Source organism: Schistocerca americana, chromosome 1 (assembly GCF_021461395.2).
Source record: "Schistocerca americana isolate TAMUIC-IGC-003095 chromosome 1, iqSchAmer2.1, whole genome shotgun sequence".
Lineage (NCBI taxonomy): Eukaryota > Metazoa > Arthropoda > Insecta > Orthoptera > Acrididae > Schistocerca > Schistocerca americana.
This window is the reverse complement of record NC_060119.1, coordinates 1,191,601,439-1,191,620,159: the sequence shown is the minus strand read 5'-3', so window position 1 is coordinate 1,191,620,159 and position 18,721 is coordinate 1,191,601,439.

Sequence of the window (18,721 nt, the reverse complement as noted above, 5' to 3'; positions counted from 1 at the left end):
ACAATTATTCAGTGACACCATTATAAATTGGCAGCAATGCCTTTTATATGAACAGATACTGCTGAAAATAAACTCGCATAAGGAAGAAATTGTTGTCGACATATACCAGAAAAATAAAAATAGCCGAGTGTTGGTTTAATAGGTTAGGATCACAGTACCATTTTCCATTTTCGCCGTTGTACAATCTCTTTACAAATGAAGTTACACAATTCCAGAGATTTTATTGGTGACATACAGATATGATTTTATGTATACAGACTGAAGCGACAAGTAAGAATTTGTGCCAAATACAGGAATCGAACCTGGGTCTCCTACTTACGAGGTAGGTGCAATAACCACGAAGCCACCTTGACACTGCGGTTCACACAATTGCACGGATTACGACACGCCTCCCTCCCTGGTCCAGATTCTCACTGCCACCTCAGTCTATTTTAATTTCGCCGTAAACACCAACAGAACTGTCGAGGCTCTTATTGTTCTGAAGTGGCACCTCAGGATCGAACGTAAATGGGAGATAGAGACTGATATATCCAGGACCAAGTACTTATACAAATGAAATGACACATTTTCAGAGACTTTACTGGTGTCATACAGATAGGATTTTATGTACATTAAGCTGAAGCGACGGGTGAAAATTTGTACTAAAGCCGGGAAACGAACCCGGGTCTCTAATTTCCTAGGCAGGTGATTCAGCCACAAAATCACGTTGGCACAACAGGACAGCCCTGGCAATTCTGTTCATGTGTAGGGAGGAATTTGCGAACTTTAAAGTACTCTGGGGTGGCAGTAAGGATTTGAATCGTGGAGAGAGGCATGACACGATAATCTGTGCGGTTGTGTGAACTGCTGCGCCAAGGTGAAGCTAACGCGCCTGCCTAGTAAACAGAAGATACGGGTTCGTTTCCTGACCTTGGTTCCAATTTTCACTCGTCGCTTCAGTCTATACAAATTTTTTTTCACCATCACTCTCAGCAACTGTTTTTATGCCGCTCTTCGTGAATTGCTGTCTGGCAGCTTTTACACACAAAGTCCTCAATTATTCGGTGGATGTTTTCCAATCCCTATGCTCCTCCACTCCTCCTCCCCACCCGAACAGATTTTACGTCCTACAGCGCTTTCTGGTACTACGGAAGCTTCATCTATAACGTTTGAAAACACGTCCTATCATCCTGATCTTTCTGCTTCTTATTAGTGTTTCCAACGTATTCCTCTCTTCAACGATTCTATGGAGAAATTCGCCATTTCATATCTGATCAGTCCATCCTATTTTCAACATTCTTTCGATTCTCTATTTTTCTGGGTCCACCACAGTCCACAGTCGTGCAGGATAACATTTATTGGACTATATGGAATAATATCCTCGTAACTTATAAACGCTTTGCGTTAGGACGTTCAGACTCCACGGGTGGCATCGAGGCATGATGGGAAATAGTGTGGTTTGGTTCAGCAACAAAGCCCACTTTCATTTGGGTGGGTTCGTGAATAAGCAAAACTGGCGCATTTGGGGGACTGAGAATCCGCATTTCGCGATCGAGGTGTCTCTTCACCCTCAATGGGTGACTGTATGGTTCTCAATGTCCAGCTACGGTGGCCGGCCGCTGTGACCGAGCGGTTCTAGGCGCTTCAGTCTGGAACCGAGCGACCTATACGGTCGCAGGTTTGAATCCTGCTTCGGGCTTGGATGTGTGTGATGTCCTTAGGTTAGTTAGGTTTAAGTAGCTCTAAGTTCTGGGGGACTGATGCCCTGAGATGTTAAGTCCCATAGTGCTCAGAGCCATTTGAACCATTTGAACCAGCCACGGATAGCAATAACCCCAAAACTATTTCTGAGCTTATAACAGCCATTCAGGGGGCATCGATATCCCGACACTTCAGCGGATCATGCAGAATTTCACTATTCAGCTGGTCACATGATCGCCAATGACGGCAGGCATATCGAAGTTGTAGTAACCTAAATCCTAATATCTGTAGTGACGTATACATCTCGAATAAAGTGTCTGAACGTCGTAATTTGTAACTAATTTACGTTTCTTTTTCATATAGTTCAATAATTGTCACCCTTTACGCACAAACATTCTCTCAAGGAAGCGTTTCCGGAGAGTAACGCGGGATTAGCCGAGCGGTCTGGGGCGCTGCAGCCATAGAGTGTGCGGCTAGTCCCGGCGGAGGTTCGTGTCCTCCCTCGGGCATGGGTGTGTGTGTGTTTGTCGTTAGGATAATTTAGGTTAAGTAGTGTGTAAGCTTAGGGACTGATGACCTTAGCATTTAAGTCCGATAAGATTTCACACAAACACGAGTAACGTCCATTATCCTGAAAACAGAATAACGAAATAGCAATACCTTTATTAGAAAGGCTTATATGTAAATTTTTAAACTTTTCTCCCTGCAAGGTCTCCCTACTCACTGTTACCCTCTACCAAGTACTGTAATGTGCCTTACAGATATACGGATATACGGGATGATTCCGCGACGATGGTTCTAGCTTTCGTAGAGGATGTTGAAGGGTAAATGTATCAATTTGAGGTAAGGGAGTCTGCTTAGGAAAAGATCGAGACAAAAGTTGTAACCGAAAGTCGTTCTGTTACCTGTGACATTAGTTGCATACACCGGTATCGTTGTTGCTAAGGTTAAAGCGTAGACAGCTTTCAGAGATGATAGTACCGACCAAAAGAGGAAAAAAATGTCCGGTGAACAAGGGCTCTAAAATGGATACATTAAGAACTATTAGACCATGTTCAACAGAAAAAAAAGTGTTTCACAGTAACGAAGATGCGTAAGAGCTATTAACGTATGAATGTCAGGCACAGTTTCATAGAGTTTTTTTTCTTATTTTGATACTTATTACCAGCCCTGAAAGTTGCTTATCCTACAATCTTAGCAACAACAGTACCAGTATGTATATTCCATTGCCACAGGCGTTAGAACGATTGTGGCTTATAACTGTCGACTCGGTCGTTTCCAGACAAGGGCTCCTTAACTTAAATGGATAGACACTGAAGCGCCAAAGAAACTAGTATGGGCATGCGTATTCAAATACAGAGACATGTAAACAGGCAGATTACGGCTCTCCTGCCGGCAACACCCACATAAGACAACAAGGGTCTGGCGCAGTAGCTAGATCGTTTACTGCTTTGAACGTGGTGTTGCAGTCGATGGATGAGCGACGGGACAGAGCGTCTCCGAGGTGGCGATGAAGTGGGGATTTTCCCGTACGACCATTTCGCAAGTGCACCCTGAATTTCAGGAATACGGTAAAACATCAAATCTCCGACATCGCTGCGGACGGAAAAAGATCCTGCTAGAAGGGGACTAACGTCAACTGAAGAGAATCGTTCACGGTGACAAAAGTGCAACCCTTCTGCAAATTGCTGCAGATTTCAATGCTGGGCCATCAACAAGTGTCAGCGTGCAAACTATTCAACGAAACATCATCGACATGGGATTTCGGAGACGAAGGCCCACTCGTGTGCCCTCGGTGAGTGCACGACACTTTTACGCCTGGCCTGGGCCCGTCAACACCGACATTGGACTAGGGACGTGTACGGGTACGGAGAAAACGTCATAAATCCGTAGGTCCTACGTGTCAGCAGGAGACAGTTCAAGCTGATGGAGGATCTGTAATGATGCGAGGCGTGTGCGGGGAGTGATATGGGACCCCTGGAACATTTAGATACGAATATGACAGGTGACGCGTACCTAAGTATCCTGTCTGATCGCCTGAATCTATACATGTCTATTGTGCATTCTGACGGACTTGGGCAATTCCAGCAGGACAATTCGGCACCCTACACATCCAGAATTGATACAGAGTGGTTCCAGGAAAACCTTTCTGAGTTTAAACACTTGCGCTGGCCACCAAACTCCCCTGACTTGAACATTATTGAGCCTGTCTGGAATGCCTTGCTACCTGCTATTCAGAAGAGATCTCCATCCCCTCGTACTCTTAATGATTTGTGGACAGCCCTGCAGTATTCAAATGGTTCAAATGGCTCTGAGCACTGTGGGACTTAACACCTGAGGTCATCAGTCCCCTAGACTTAGAACTACTTAAACCTAACTAACCTAAGGACATCGCGCACATCCATGCCCGAAGCAGGATTCGAACCTACGACCGTAGCAGGCGCGCTGTTCCGTACTGAAGCGCCAAGAACCGATCGGCCACAGCGGCTGCCCCTGCAGGATTCATGGTGTCAATTCCCTTCAGCACTATCTCAGACGTTAGTCGAGTCCGTGCGACGTAGTTTTGGGGTACTTCTGCTTGCTCGCGGGGGCTCTACACGATATTTTGCAGGTGTACCAGTTTCCTTGGCTCTTCAGTGTATTTCCCTTCCTCTATCATTTCTGAACGTTCCCAACATCATCACGGAATCACCCTGTAATTTGATCATCTACAGTCTTTTTACATTCCGTTCTCCATTTTCCGTTTCCCTTTTTATGCACTTTATTCCTCGATATTTCATGGTATCGTTTTTATTGCAATTCGTATTTCCCCTTTTTTTTGGGAATCTTTGAGCAGTTATTCCTTGCAGATATTCAACTGACATTTTGTTATTTGACCTTTTTTTTATTTTCGTGCGACTATAAAATTGCGCTGCCAATATTTAGTTCATTACTGATATCAGCATGTGCTATCCAGTTAGCTGTACAGCGTCGCTTTACACTTAGCAAAAACTTCGTCTCGCTATCTTATCATGCAGTGTTTGCTTCTTATTCAGAATACATGATTCGCTTCCTCGTGATATATTTGGTGGACTAACAAACGTAAATCTAGTGTGTTCCAGAGGTTTGTCAATTACGCGCTAACTGTTCCAAAAATATTACTAAACTAATAACTTTATTTTTATGCATCTTTCAAAGCTGTCCGTTGTATCCAAGCACTTGTAATTTTACGTATTTGACTTGTGCCTTACTTCACTGTTAAAAAAAATGGAAGTTCGAGTTGTGTTTTCACTTATAGCAAACAACCTTTGGGTTCCCTCCAGCGCAATTTTCAGATTATTTTCTTAACACAGTTTATTCAGTTCGTTAACACTTACCCACACATTATTTTGTTTCCTATAAATCAGTGTAAGGTTGTAAGCGAACAGTAACGCTCTTAATACTAACACATTATTCAGTCGCACTCAGCGTTTACTTTAAAATTATACCTGAGATTAACAATGCTGATGTTGTTACGAAATAGCATAAGGCATTGACAAACAACATTCCTATCTATTTGCCTTTTGTTTCTTCGAAATGTTTTTTGAGTTTTCCGTCTAGAACTATCACAATGAAGTGCTGCTATGAGATGCAAATAATAGTCTCTCCACCGTTTTTTTCTTAAAACTTTACAGATGATTTTATCAATTTTAACCTTCACAGTAATTGTTCAAAATCTGCCAAACCATTTAAAATACTAATCAACGTTGAGATTCGTTCTGTAATACAGATTACAGTAGGAAAAAGCCAGGGATATCGGACATGTTATTTATTTTAGACAAAGATTTCTTCCGCATCTTATCAATCAACCAGTTCTGCGAGGTAGCACGAAGTTTCAGGCAGTGTCAACATGCTTCCAACTCTACTATTCTACTACAACTGTTTCGTAAACTACCAGTTACACCAGAACCTTTAGAGTTATTTCCATTTCAGCCGCAGACTGATTCAATATTGGTAACGTAAGACGGCTATAACCGCTAGATTTGTATGTATCTGTGACAGAAAATTCATCAGCGGAAGACAAGGAAACACTTGGTTGCATTACAAGTAAACGACACGCTTCCAATTAATAACTGTTGAGTAAAACCTACTGCTCCGAATACTGAATCTTGAAGAAGACTACCCCCGAAATAGCTTCACTGCTCTAGTTAGTATATCGGGTTAATTAGTTATGAAGTTACATGGTACTACCCGCTCTTACTTATTCAACGAGAGAGGTTTCACAGTGGTTAGAACACTGTACTCGCATTTGGGAGGACGATGTTTCAAATCTGCGTCCTCTTATACAAATTTAGGTTTCCTGTGATTTCCCTAAAACACTCCAGGCAAATGCTATGGTAATTCCTATGAAAGGGCAAGGCCGATTTACTTTCCATCCTTCCCTAATCCGAGCTTGTGCTCCGTCTGTAATGGCCACGTTGTCGACTGAACATTACTCATCTTCATTTACTTAATCGTTTCTCAGTCCTGCTGGTCGAACAATAGTAAATCGTATAACCCAATCATATTGTCGTGGTATTTGGCCTTATCATTGGCTGCATGTTCCTGTAAAGAGCGCAGATTTTCGATGGATGTGAAATACAGCAATACAGCAATGTCACCATATCCACAAATTTAACGGATTAATATGAGATAAACGGGAAGTCCATACTGCTTCACTCCTACTACCGATTCATACCTCACGAAACTTTGTTTTGGGTACTGTCATACGAAGGGTGGCAAATTGGCGGACGCTCTGGTATGCATATGTCCCACCGTGACTCATTGTGCAAGGGTAGCGTTCTTTAGTAGTGAGGTTAATTATCTCGTGGATATTATTAATAAGCACCACCTGTCAATTTGTACTACTACTTATATGGCGAAAGAATCGGCAATGATCAACGGCATGAAGATGCTGAAGCCAATGGAAGCTACAGTATTAAAGACACATAATGTGTATGCACAGGATACAGAGGGCATGTAACTGAAAAAGTGTCGTAATGAACTCTCCATCGCCAAAAGTTTACGGAATAGTTCCCCATTCGGATATCCGGGAGGGGTACTGCCAAAGGGAAAGTAACCATCAGAAAAAGATTGAAATACTAACAAAAGGATAACGTTCTACGAGTCGGAGCGCGGAATGGCAAAAGTTTGAACGTGGTAGGGAAGCTCTGGAAGGGAAATGTAAAAGCTCAATCTAGATTTAGTGGGAGTCAGTGATATGAAATGGAAGAAACAAGGATTACTTGTCAGATGAGTATAGGGTAATATCAATAGCACCAGAGAAATGTATAACAGTAGTAGGATTCGTTATGAATAGGTAGGTATGGAAGAGAGTGTGTTACCGTGAACAGTTCAGTGATAGGGTTGTTCTCATCAGAATCGGACAGCAAACCAACTTCCACAACGATCGTTCAGGTATACATGACAACGTCGCAAGCCGCAGATGAAGAGATAGAGAAAGTATATGAGGACATTGAACGACTAACACAGTACGTAAAAGGTGATGAAAATCTAATAGTTACACGGTGACTGGAATGTGGTCGCAGGGGAAGGAGAAAAAGAAATGGTAAGGGGAGAATAGTGGCTTGGTACTAGGAATGAGACCGCAGAAAGACTAATTGTGTTCTACATTAATTTCAGGTAGTAACAGTGAATACTCTGTTCAAGAATTAAAATGGTTCAAATGGCTCTGAGCACTATGGGACATAACTTCTGAGGTCATCAGTCCCATAGAACTTAGAACTATTTAATCCTAACTAACCTAAGGACAGCACACTCATCCATGGCCGAGGTAGGACTCGAACCTGCGACCGTAGCGGGGACGTGGTTCCAAACTGTAGCGCCTAGAACTGCTCGGCCGCCCCGGCCGGCTGTTCAAGAATCACAAGACGTCTAGGCAAACTTAGAAAAGACCGGGAGACACGTGAAGATTTCAGTTAGGCCTAACTTCCGTTGCGCCCCTCGTATAGCTACACGCCAAAGCTGTAACATTCCATACCATTAATGCTACATATCAGAGAAGACCACCAATTTGACTTGCCAGTTAGATATTCTTCCTCCTGGGCTTGTTGGTGGAGAAAGAAGAGAATTGAAACATTTGAGATGTGGTGCTACAGAAGAATGCTGAGAATTATGTGGACTGGTAAGGGAAGGAATAAGGAGATACTGTGCAGAATCGGCGAGCAAAGGAACATATGGAAAACACTGAGAGGGAGAAGGTTCAAATGGCTCTGAGCACTATAGGACTTAACATCTTAGGTCATCAGTCCCCTAGAACTTAGAACTACCTAAACCTAACTAACCTAAGGACATCACATACATCCATGCCCAAGGCAGGATTCGAACCTGCGACCATAGCAGTCCCACGGTTCCGGACTGCAGCGCTTAGAACCGCACGGCCACCACGGCCGGCGCTACACTGATAGTTGTTTTCAGTATTTCCCTTTACTTTAGCTTCCATGTTGTGTCCTTCTCTGCGTTCTGTCTTGTCTCGAAAATCTCTTCTAGTTTCTAGTTAACTCTTTCTGTTTTCCTTTAATTTGGAGACTATCTATATTATATTTCCCTTTTCCCTATTTCTAGTTTCTTGCTATATCTTCTGCCTATCTCTCATTACTGACTTTATGCAAGTTCTTTTCATCTTATGTTTATGTAACTTCTTCTTTCCCTCTTCTGACACTGAAATTCCCAGTTGTCATTTTCACACCATTCCATTGATTCTACATTCTTCTCATATGAAACGTCCCCTTACAAAAATTGTACATGACTGTGCTTAAACTGACACACAATATTTTTTTTAGCGCAACGCAATCTGACTTTCAATAATCCCTACAAAAGAATGGCCCTGACTAACATTAAACTATACCTTTCACAAATCACGTACCTCACAAAAATCTTTGTTACTCGAACTACTGCAATACAGCGAGCGCCACTACTGACAGCTAAATAAAAGATTCTAACTACGGAAGGCACTAACTACTGATAGGCATAGTTAGCAAATGAAAGATTTTAATAGAGAACAAACAATGTATTTAACTTAATAGTCATAATATATATAGCAGTTCATGACATCCATTCTTACAAATGTGCTGTTTCTGATGTACACACCTCCAGATTATCCATTCTCAAAAATCCACCATCTCACTTCCCCACATCCTCCACTGCTGGCGGCTCGCCTCCAACTGCACAACGCTATGCGCTGTTAACATCCAGCTGCCCAACACTACAATGGCAGACAACAATGCAAACTAGCCACAGAATGCACACAGCACAGCCAGTGATGAACTTTCTTATTGTTCCATTATTGTCGACGGAATTATATTGGGAGTAGACTTTTTGAATGAATACAAAGCAATCTTAAACTTTCACGATGCTGAAATAAGTTTAGAGAAAGAAGGTAAGTCAACAGCTTTGAAATTTGAAGATAGGCTCTCAAACCATGACGAGGAAATTAATCGGCTTTACCTCCTGTTAGACAACAGTTCGGAATTTTCGACGGAACTTGACACTAACAATCACTCTGCAAGTACTGACAGGGATGATATCGACGGCGCATTTGATACTAATGCGTTAATTCAGCATAAAATTCAAACAACTGAGAATTGTAATGATACTGGTAGGCATAGTTAGCAAATGATAGATTTTAGTAGAGAACAAACAATGTATTTACCTTAATAGTCATAATATATATATATATATATATATATATATATATATATATATATATATATATATATATATATATAGCAGTTCATGACATCCATTCTTACAAATGTGCTGTTTCTGACGGACGCACCTACAGATTATCCATTCTCAAAAATCCGCCATCTCACTTCCCCACATCCCCCACTGCTGGTGGCTCGCCTCCAACTGCGCAACGCTACGCGCTGTTAAAATCCAGCTGCCCAACACTACAATGGCAGACAACAATGCAAACTAGCCACAGACTTCACACAGCACAGCCAGTGATTTTCATACAGAGCGCTACGTGGCGTTACCAATATAAAAACCTAAATAGTCTACTTACATAGCCCCCATGCTCCCCACAAAAAATTTTACAAATTGTTTTGTGCAGTGGCCAAGACAGATTTGAAAAAAAATTTCATAATGGCAATAACAAAGAAATCAAATGCACACACTTATCGATACAATGCTGGTCAAAAGCTAAAATTTTCTCACAGTCCATAAAGACAGTCCTGATCATTCATCACAGTAAATCTGCAGTTTTTTTCTCAAAGTCTGAGCAGTAAAAGAAAATACCAACGGAAGTAGTGGATTTCCATGCAGTCTTGAACAAGTAGTGTTGTCCTTCTTCGGAAAGACAGTGCTGACTCTTGACATGCAGATAGGTAATGGGCCACAACACAGCAAACCCACAGCAGAGTTATTCGAAGTTTTGAAGAATATTGATTGGTAGGTAGGCCATCTCAGAGCAGACCACTGTAGTCTTGTTAGAGATTACGGTATTGGTGGGCCACCAGAGGTGCAGACCCAGTGCAGTCCTTGTAGAAATAATGGTATTGGTGGGCCATCAAAGGTGCAGACCCACTTTAGTCCTTGTAGTGATGGCTAGCAGCCATCCGTTGCGACTGTGCAGGTGCACAATCACCATAGAAGAGTCTTGTGGACAATATACCAAGTCCATGAACCACCACTTGAGCACTCAAAATTTTTTTTTTTGAAATGTCCTTAGAACCAGCAATGATGCTATCCAGTCCCTTGCTGAATTATTAAAACACGTGCAAACACTATCAGTCCCTACTTCTTACATATTGTCCATATACTATGACCAACAGAAACGTGTGCGGCGAAATGTAACTTACAAGTTACTTAATTTGATGAACTGGTTTCAATTACAATTTTATAACATGAGAATACAATAACAAAGGTACAAGATACGTCATCAAAGAACATAACAATACAAATAACATTTGTAGTAAAACAGGCTTTACAAAAGAATAGAAATAAACATGTACATCAGTGTTACAGGTATTATGAAATAAGTAAATATATAAAATAATGAGAATAGTTTTCGAAACATTAATTTCACACTTGAGCATAGAAACAGAACAGAGTCAATAATGTCTAAACATCTTTACAAAGTGAATAACATATTATTAATGCAAATTATATTTGAGGATAACAGTATTCCTCATCATAGTGAATGTACCTTAGTACTAGAAAAATACTACAACATAAATCGTATTAGCCAAACACATAAAGACAGGAAGGACACAAATATACAAGAGCACAGAAACACAGGAGCAAAGGACAGGGTTTGTTTTCAGTGTAACATTTGGTACTGCAGTCCAAAACTTCATTCCTTAGATCTTTCGTCTTATTTCAACATTTTTTTCCACCAAAAAAATCCTATCCAAGCATGCTTTCTGTATTTATATGTTCACATATTTCTTACCTCATTATTTATTTTCCATTATCTTACCTCATCATTTATTTGCAAGAAAATCCTACCTAAACCTGTTGTCCCTAAACCCTAATTTTGGTTCATATCCTCTTTCAAAATCCTTTTTTGGCCAAACCATTTTCTTATAGCTTCTCAACGCATTTCATCCAATTCATCACAACTCGTTCTCATATATAGTTTACCTCCTCTTAAGCTAACTTAAATCTACTGAGCTCAGATGCTAAACTAAGGGATGAGGCAATGCAGCAGCACAAAACAATTAATACAAACAGCAATGAAAAAAATGGAAATTGGCAAAGCAAGCTACAGTAAATCTAAATTACCAAGCAAATGCAACATTACAACTAATATGAGCCAATGTGCAGCAACAAAAAAAAATCAGTAGTAAAACTGGCTTAACAGAGTAATACAAAGTGAAATTTAGTAACACTATGGCTGGCAAACAGCAGCAGCAAATGCAATAACTTATATCTAAACATGACAAAGCTCAAGCAGAAAAACTATTACAGTAAAAATGGCCATGTTTAATTACTATGTAACATCTTAACACTAGAGTGATGCATCACGATAACTTACTCTACCACAAAAATTACCAAGTAGTTGAAAAGAAAATTATGTATGCAGTTATTGTTATTAATCCCTTCTTATTGTTCTTTCCATTCCAAGTGCTCCTTTTTCGAAGAATATGGATCATAAAATTATTATTTAATAGATCTATTGGCAGAAAGTGTTCACATTAGCAAATGCACTTAATTTTATTTTATAAAACCAATGCTGCAACACAGCTGGAGACCAGATATTAAACAATATGAGCAATTTCTCAACTAGAAAGACAATAGATGTAAAATGTTTCTCATCATTCCATTAGGCATTTTAGTAAATATCATAAATTACTAGCTCCACAGTGTAATCATATGTTATCAAGTTTGAGCGAGTCGTATTTCTGATGCTTTCGACAAAGAAATGTCAATAGCAAGGATAATGGCCTCTTTTTTTTCCACCTGTGCCTCTGAAAGGCACATACTAATGACTTTTTTCCAGGCGACTGTCGCGCAGCTGGGTGCCCACGATGCATTACGTGATGGTGGTCACTTAACTTTCTTACCGAAATATTTACGACACCAGTTTGCACTACAGTGACAGTCTCATATAAAATTTCACAGGTCGAGAATTTGCATTACAAATGTGTAGAAACAAAATCCTTAAGATATAATAATGTCCAAAAAATTTTCACGCATTTACACATATTTCATAACTCTTTAAAAGTACGATTCTTGGTTTCCATCATCCTTTTTCACAAGTCAGAGTCCCTAACCACTACTCCTTATTCCTTACCTTATTACACACATACATATTCATCAACACGTCTTCAATATTTCATCATAATAAATACATAGCATAATCAGATTCCTCATATGGTATCATCTCATTGATCATAAACATACCTCAACAGCATAATACACATCATCGTCGTAATAATAACATCATAACACATCAATCACATCTCAAAATCGTCGTAGCTTTCTGAATATTTTAAAACCTAAAGAAAAATACTCTGCTCATTTCAAAAGTGTTATCTACCTCAAACGTACTTTAAAAATCATGATCCCATACCAAATACGGCATTCAAAGCTCTCATAGTATCACAATGGTTCCGAAAAAATATGAAGAAGAGTTCACAAAGTACAGACAAAATACAATTTCGTAAGTGTGAAGTTATCCACCAGTGTAATTACGTAAACATCTGTCACTGATGTAGTAAAATAAATGTTTGTCTCTCTCAGTTAGATAATCAGATAGCTGTGTAATTCTGTGTTAGAGAAACGTGGTACCGATGTGTAAAGTTGTATAAGCAAATATAATATTAGCTAGGGCTCCTTGTGCTTGCCAAACACATGATACACAAAGAAAGCGTGTACCCCCCTGAGGATTAATGTAATTATACCCTCAGGTGTTACAGTTCACAGCAATGGAATGAAATGTATCACGGGAAACCTTTATATCTTTGTAATTCAAAACTGTTTGAAAATAAATGTTTTAAGTACAAAATTAATCACTCAAATACGTGTGCTGTAGCGCTAAACTGTGCGTCTTGTTGTAAGATAATCTCTGTGGAAGTGTCGTAGTTATCGTCGTCTGTAAGCAAAGTTCAGCTGAAATCAGCGTACTTACCTCATCATAAACGAAAGTGAAATGCTTTGCGTATAGATATCGTAGTTATTACGTACCTTACCGTGATCAAGAAAGTACTATAATGTAACGTATTGTTGTGCTACGAAAAAGTCTGTCTCATTGTAGCTATGCCACAAAAGTTACTATTAAAACATGTTTTACTTTGCAGAAGAGTTCAGAAAAACTGTGCAGATATAAAACAGAAACACCTCAAAAGCAACATTGTAAATGGTCACTCATTAGTAGCATCGTGATAAAATCATGTAGCTGTCACATAAACTAACGACTGTGTCATCTGCTATCTCACAGAAAGTGCTTTAAATCCAGAACGTATTTTCAAGTAAACCAAAATGTTGCATTAAAATCTCATTAGCAGTGCCAGTAAATGTTTTAAGTATGTAAGCCTGATAGTCGTTACGCAATAGTGCAACTAACAAGCAAGAATATACAAATAACAACACTCTGTCGTCTGTTCACTATAACAATGCATTCGTAATTTCTGTTTAAAAGTGTTCCCTAGGTTATAGACTGGATAGTTAACTTCAAAACATTGTTGCATATTAACAGTTTCTCAGTGTTACAAACTGTACTAGTAGCGTGAAGTGAAAAGTTTTATGGCAAAGACTAAGTTAAAAACAGATTATCTTTCAATAAACGGTTTTACATGTGAAATGTGGTGCAATCTTTTACTCTTCCTAGTACGCAGAGGTTCAACTCGAACGCAATTATCATGCGGTATACGTCGGTAAGGAATGTTAATATTTTTCTCAAGGTTAGCGTCTATATTATTTTTCTCTGAGCCTGATGACGCACGTGACTGTCTGCGGTCTGTCTCTTTGCTGGCGTGCATCGTTATTGGAATTTGGAGACCTAACTTCTACAAATTCACCTTGCCGAGAGGGCCCAGCCCTGTTTTGATCCTGCCAGTTCTGATGAAATTCAGGTCTGTCGTTATGGCTCTGAGCACTATGGGACTTAACAGCTGTGGTCATCAGTCCCCTAGAACTTAGAACTACTTAAACCTAACTAACCTAAGGATATCACACACATCCATGCCCGAGGCAGGATTCGAACCTGCGGCCGTAGCAGTCGCGCGGTTCCGGACTGCGCGCCTAGAACCGCGAGACCACCACGGCCGGCTGTCGTTATGATTATATCGTCTGTCGTCATGTCGGTAGATTACATAGTTTCTTTCTTGTCGGTCACGTGGTGGAGAATATCTCCCTGAATCGTAACTGCGCGCTGGACCGTTGCGTCTGAAGTTATTCTGTCTCCCTTGATAATAATTGTTTTGGTTCTCATATTGTCCGTTTCTATGGTTGTCTCTGTCACATACATTACTACGGAAATGCGATCTTTCACAGTAATTATGACTACACTGCCAACGGTTGTTATACGGGTAGTGTCTGTTTTGGTCACGATTTACGTTGTAAGAATAGCCTTGTCGTGCCAAGTTATTATTTCTGTCATCGCGGAATTGTGACGGATGTGACCTGTAATTGTTGTGCTCCTGTTTCCGCGTCCCGCGATTGTCAGTGTCAATTTCCAATTCTTGTAATAGTCCGTGAAAAGCGTCAATGTCGTATTTGCAACGTCCTGCCAAAATAATGTGTCGTAAATGTTCAGGTAATTTGATTAAGCAAATGCGGATGAGTTCTGAGGGGCTGTATGGGTTTGACAGGTACTGATTCTTGTGCAAAATGTCTTCAAAATATTTCACAAGACTGGAAAATTCAGATTGTTCGAAATGTTTCATCATTCTGATACTATGTTTTACTCGATATTGTGTAGCTTGAGACAAATATGCTGAGAGGAAGGCATGATAAAATTCTCCTTCACTGTGGCAATCGTGAATCACCGATCGCATTCTTTCAGCTGGTTCATTCTCTAAGTAGCCACACATAAATTTTAATCTGTGCTCTAATGACCAGGTGGGAGGAAAACAATGAGAGAATTGATGGAGCCACACTTGTGGATGAATGTCGTTGCCAGAATTCTTAAATGTTTTGAATTTACGTGTAGTAATGAACAGCTTATAGTCAAAATCATCGTGTCTGCGAGTAACATATCGGTCATTGTTACGTCGTGTCGGCGGTTCCATCTCAAAATTCAGTGCACCTTGCCTATTTCTTTCATAATTTCCGAAATGCCCTGTGTTATTATTTTGTGGCTTTGAAATATGTAATTTTTGTATTACTTGTGCCAACTGATCTTGTACTTCCCGGATTTCTCTTTTGTGTTGCGTATTAATTTGATTCTGATTTTGTTTGAATTTCTTAATTTGTTTATACTCTTCTGTGTCAGTGATGCCTACAGGTCTTGTATCATTCAGATCATCATCTACCTTTGCAGATAAGTTAGTGAACTAATCCGAAAGTTCGGCTACTTTCTCCGATAGTGTACTTATTTCCGCAGTGTGTTTTTCTGAACCAAATTTCAGGGTGCCCATTTGTGTTGAAATCGTATCTTACTGTGTCCTTTAAGTTTTCCTGAGTTTTGCAAGTTGCCTAACCGAATCGGTAGATGCAACTGAGTCAATTTTAGCTTGCAAGGTCTCGTGATTTTCATGAACAATAGTTTACAGTTCTTTTATGGCTAATTCGTGATTCTGTAATGTATTTTCATGCCGCGAAAAAATAGGTTGGAAATGCTCACAAATTTGTGTTTTTACGTCATTACAGACTTTTTGACATTTCGATTCGATTTTATGTAACTCAGTAGTTAAATCTTCACGTGTTTGTTCAACCGTATGTTCCACTGAGTCTAACTTTTGAAGCTTTTGTTCCATTGTGTCTAAATTTTGAAGCTTTTGCTGTGTTTGTCTCTGATTTTGTTCCATTGTGTCTAACTGTTGCTGTGTTTGTCTCTGATTTTGTTTCATTTGTTGCATTAATTGCAATAATAATATATTAGTGTCTGGAATATGTTCCTCTATGCTTTTCGGCAGTGCATTTGCACCGGCAACATTCACATTTTGACAAGCAGAAAATGGGTCTTGACTTATTTGAGAAAACTGTAAGGATGCAAAACCTGAATCTACAGTATTTGCAAGATTGTGTCCTGCCATTTCGGATTCCTGAGGCGAGCTGTTGGCGACCGATCGATCTATAATGCTTCCCTGTTCACTAATTGTTTCACTGCCTACACCATTATTTGCAACCCGCTCCATTTCCCTATGCACAATTACCAAATTACGACTTTGAACATTAGTTGATTCATTACTCAGCGGCGCTAGCACACTGCTTTCGTCTTCACTGTCATTTCTCAGTTTGCTTTGGAGCCTAGTGTTACGTTTTTCACACGCCATTATTGTCACAATATTTCACACGACTACACAGAAAACAACAATTTGAAGAGCAAAATAAGAAAACACATTAACATAGCATTAAAAATAATATCTCGTTAATTGCAAGCGCAGCTGCGAAATACTTGGTGCAAATCTACATGCATGCCACAACTGTTTTACTGTACAAGAATGAAAAACTACAACTACAAAGACAATTCTCTCTACAGTTACGCGCTAGCAATAAACAAAGGCTGCACCAATTACACAAACTACAAGAAAAAAATCAGAAGATTCCAGTGAGGTATCCTCGGCTAAGGGTCGACATATGAAACGTCCCCTTAGAAAAGTTATACATGACTGCTTAAACTGACACACAATATTTATTTTTTAGCGCAACGCAGTCTGACTTTCAATAGTCCCTACAAAAGAATGGCCCTGACTAACATTAACCTATACCTTTCACAAATCACTTACCTCACAAAAATCTTCGTTACTCGAACTACTGCAATACAGCGAGCGCCACTACTGACAGCTAAATAAAAGATTCTAACTACGGAAGGCACTAACTACTGATAGGCATAGTTAGCAAATGAAAGATTTTAATAGAGAACAAACAATGTATTTACCTTAATAGTCATAATATATATATAGCAGTTCATGACGTTCATTCTTACAAATGTGCTGTTTCTGATGGACACACCTATAGATTGTCCATTCTCAAAACCCGCCATCTCAATTCCCCACATCCACCACTGCTGGCTGCTCACCTCCAACTGCGCAACGCTATGCGCTGTTAACATCCAGCTGCCCAACACTACAAAGGCAGACAACAATGCAAACTAGCCACAGACTTCACACAGCACAGCCAGTGATTTTCATACAGAGCGCTATGTGGCGTTACCAATATAAAAACCTAAACAGCGTACTTACACATAGTCTTCTGCATCCTTTGTAGGGACATAGGCACACATCATCATAACATTACAAAATTTTGCCTTACCCTCAGAGATACGACTTATACGTAATTGCTTTGAAAACACTTACATATGCCTCCTTTGAGCTGTATATGTTCTCCAGTGTTATCACTCCCTGTCTTTTCCATCGTATTTCTTGTAGTGCCACTATTTCGACTACATACTTGTCAATTTCTTCCATCAGTTCTTGCAGATTTCCACGTCTCTTTCCCTTGCCGTTCACCTATTTCCTTCACAGGTTGTTATCCTGTAATCTAGATCCTTCCGAGTGCGAAGTGTGGTATTCGCAACTATTTTATTTGACTAAGTGGAATTGTTAGCCCCACACCGAGCCCCAAAACTGGAGAACCAGGATTTTACCTTTAGGTTTACTGTCCTAGTGGCTGTTGGGTTCCCCATTTTTGTAGAGCCACCCCCCCAACCCGGTCTCTATCCCTAAGTCACGAACTACTCTTATGGCGCCTCTGTCGAGGGTCTTCTAGCCTGGGTGACTCCGCCAGCAGCCATACCACCACTGGCAGAGGTCTCAACTTCCGTTGAGCATACAAACCCTTTCCTCTGGCACTGAAGATGCTTTTAATACGGCTGTGTCTTTTGAGAGGGCACCACCCACAAATGAAACCAAAAATTTGGTGACATTTGAGGTGGGGGAGGGGGGCGTTGATTTAGGTAATTCATGTACCATCCACTAAACAGCTTGTGGTGTCTTGCGAAGTATACATATAAATATACGTATAAATGTAATGGCCCCATGGAAATCACTATCATCATTGTCCATTCCACATCGACAGCTGAAAATAAACATCTTGTCACGCCAATTGGTTGAGTTTCTGTTAGCTTCATGAGGATACTGCAGTGACTGACTTTTACTTGTATTTGATGTGAGTGAGGTGATTTTAGGTGTTTAGCGTTTCTGATTTAATTTTTAGTGCTGTAGTGTGTTCCTGATTTAATTTTGACTGTGTAAATCCAGATGCGATATTCTTTTTGTATTTCAGTGTCTGACGTGTAGGAAGTAAAACAGTATTCATGTTATCAGTTAGTAGGGAAATAATTGATGTGAGGGTGATACCTTCTTCATGTGTATCGATGTGGAGAATTCATGCTGGAAGTTAATGGTTCATATGTGGAGCAGTGAGTAATTTTGATTAGTTACACGAATCGGTGCTGAAATTTTTTAAAATC